The sequence below is a fragment of the Cystoisospora suis genome (genome assembly GCF_002600585.1).
Source record: "Cystoisospora suis strain Wien I chromosome Unknown contig_4186, whole genome shotgun sequence".
In the NCBI taxonomy this organism is placed as follows: domain Eukaryota; phylum Apicomplexa; class Conoidasida; order Eucoccidiorida; family Sarcocystidae; genus Cystoisospora; species Cystoisospora suis.
This window is the reverse complement of record NW_027156978.1, coordinates 1,972-4,614: the sequence shown is the minus strand read 5'-3', so window position 1 is coordinate 4,614 and position 2,643 is coordinate 1,972.

The window sequence follows — 2,643 nt, the reverse complement described above, 5'->3', positions numbered from 1 at the left end:
AGATATAAACTTGCTAAGATATTGCGGCGTCCATTGTACTCTTGATCATTCATCATCGTCATCAACAAGGACAGGACTAAGACTCTGCCCTTTCTTTAAAGATCTAGCAGACTGGGAATGGGAAGTTGTTTAGTCTGTCAAGTCAGAATACTGCTGTGTCGTCTTCGTGTATAATCTACCAAGATGAGAGAAACTGATGTAGTGACTACTCGTGTCTTGTTCTTTCTAGGGTAGCGAAGTCGGGACGACTTCTTTTCTAGGAACGGTCACGACTGGCAAGCAGTTGAGGCCTGTTCAGTATCGAACTGAACAGGCTTCAACTGCTTGCCACGAGACTGAAACGTAACACATTCCCTATCTCTGTCTCAGTATATACGAAGAAGATAGCTAGCGTGGAAAAGTCAAATGAAATAGAGGTGGGTTCGAAGAACGCGGGAGAATAGCTATGCATCCACAGGAACAATAGAGCCGTAAACGCGCTAGCAGGAATGATAATTCGAGCATCCCTACTTGTAGCTGGGGCGGCTGGAAGCCGCTGCAGGACACAGGATGAAGAGAGAGTGACGGGGGGTGTCTGATATGTCACTCGGTGCACTTCACGTAGCTTCCTGCCTGGGACCAAGTGCTCCCTCTGAGAGGGCGCTAAGGAGGACTTCTAACGAACGAACTGCAGACCGCAGCGAGCGCTGCGTACCTCAACTGGTTACACAAGCCTTCTGAACCAGCCTGTGGTGCGAGGGGTCTTCGCTTGGTAGTCTCGAATGAACTCGCGATGCTGGGACCTCGCACACCCGGCCGTTCAGACAGGGGTCGCCCAGTCAACGGTGAGGGAGATAGCCATTCACTTCATTCGAGCGCTTACAGGACGAAAAGCGACCGCCGACACTTCATGAAACTCATCGTACGAGGTCAGACGAAGCTAAGAAAACCTCCGCTTCTTTTCTACTTTTAATAGCAGCTGAAGAGAACTGTAGGGCCGTTGGGTCCGTCGGCCCCAGTTGACAGGAAGGGAGCAACAAGTACCGCAGTCGGGAAACTAATGCCAGGGGGCGTCTGCGCGCCATTGGGGTGGTGGCGGTGGGTACGCAGGAGACTCGCGTGATCTGCAGAAGCGTTCTTTTCTGCAACCTTTGTTGGAAAGCCTGTCACTTGCCTAAGGTGAAACGGAACTCGGCCTGTGGAGCCCCGTTTGACTGCTGAAAAAGTGTGGAACATGGCATCACTCCCTTTGCTGACGCCCAGTTGCCGCAGGCCTTTCATTTCCAGTTGCCAGAGCCCCATTTCCAATCCGAGGCAGCCGGTAAATCAATTACACGGCCGTGTATCCTCTTTGGAGGAAAGTGTCCGATACCCTTAGGGTCTGTGTCAACCGCTCACACTGGGGTCCATTGATCGCGAATACTCGGTGGAAAATCTGGAAAGGCAGCTATGGTCGGCGTTTCTATATGCTTGAGACTGCAAAGGGTCGCCAACCGTAGTCAAGACTGCAAATGGATCTGGTTAACTCCCCAAACCGATACAAGACTGATAGGGAAGCACACTATTCTCGCTATCATTAGTGTGCTTCCCTATCAGTCTTTCCTCGCTACCATAAGGCGTCGGAAGTAGAGGAAATTATGACAAGTGTAACAACAGAGCCGCCTGCCCGCGGCTAGCGTGTGAGGGTTGTCTTCGACAGTGTCTGACCAGTCTCAGCTGGTTACTCGGGAAGGAGGTCCGGGGGCAGCTGGCAGAGTGACATGTTCTAATGCGACGGGTATCCTTCACGCCCGGACGATCCGGCGCCTCGCCCTCCTCAGTCGGCGCGTCTCGCTGCGGTTCTCTGCCCAAGACTGACCCTTATGATAGTCGAGTCACAAGTATTATATTTCTCTGTCGGGGAGGCAGTGTACTGCGCGATTGCTTTCCTTCGCAAGAAAACTGTTCTTTATAATCATTTGCGTTCACGGTATTGGTGGGGAAGTGACGCAAGAGTTTGCAGGGCTTAAATCTTTGAGCAAGCTTGGAAAAACACTCTCGAGTCGGGAGCGCAGCAGTTTGAGGAAGTCCGCCGGGAGAGGGAAGAAATACAGGATGGCACGAGAGGCGATTTTTTTCAGCTTGGCACTTGCCATGCTTTTTTACGCGACTGCAATCTCTGCGTCCCTGGTTCCATCCTACGACCAGGGACAACCAACCACAACGTGCAGGGGATGCGTCTCCGAGCGACCGAACCGCAGGAGCTCCTGAGCAGGAGCAAGCGAGTCCAGTCGCAGACGTTGAGGAAGATGATCGGAAACACGAACAGTCCGTGACTGTGCAACAGATGGCAGGGTTGAATGCCAAGTCGGCGGGGTTTCTTGGAGGCGGGGCGGGGCTATGGCTGGCAAGTGCGCTGGTTGCACCGAGTAAGCCGGTGGTGACACTAGAAGATATTCCCAGGGTTGGATTGGCTTTCGCTATCGGCATCGCAGGTCTGGCGCTTTTGGGTGTTGGCGCCTATCACGTATTCAAGAAAAAGCCGGTGAAACGGAGGCAGCACGAAACCAAACGAGAAGCCCCCACTGCGGAGTAGCACGTGAGTAGCGCAAGAGTTCCCAGCACAGGGTCCGGCAGCAGAAAGCTCAGTAGTATAACAGCCCGCAAGTGGGGCTCTGGGGGAAG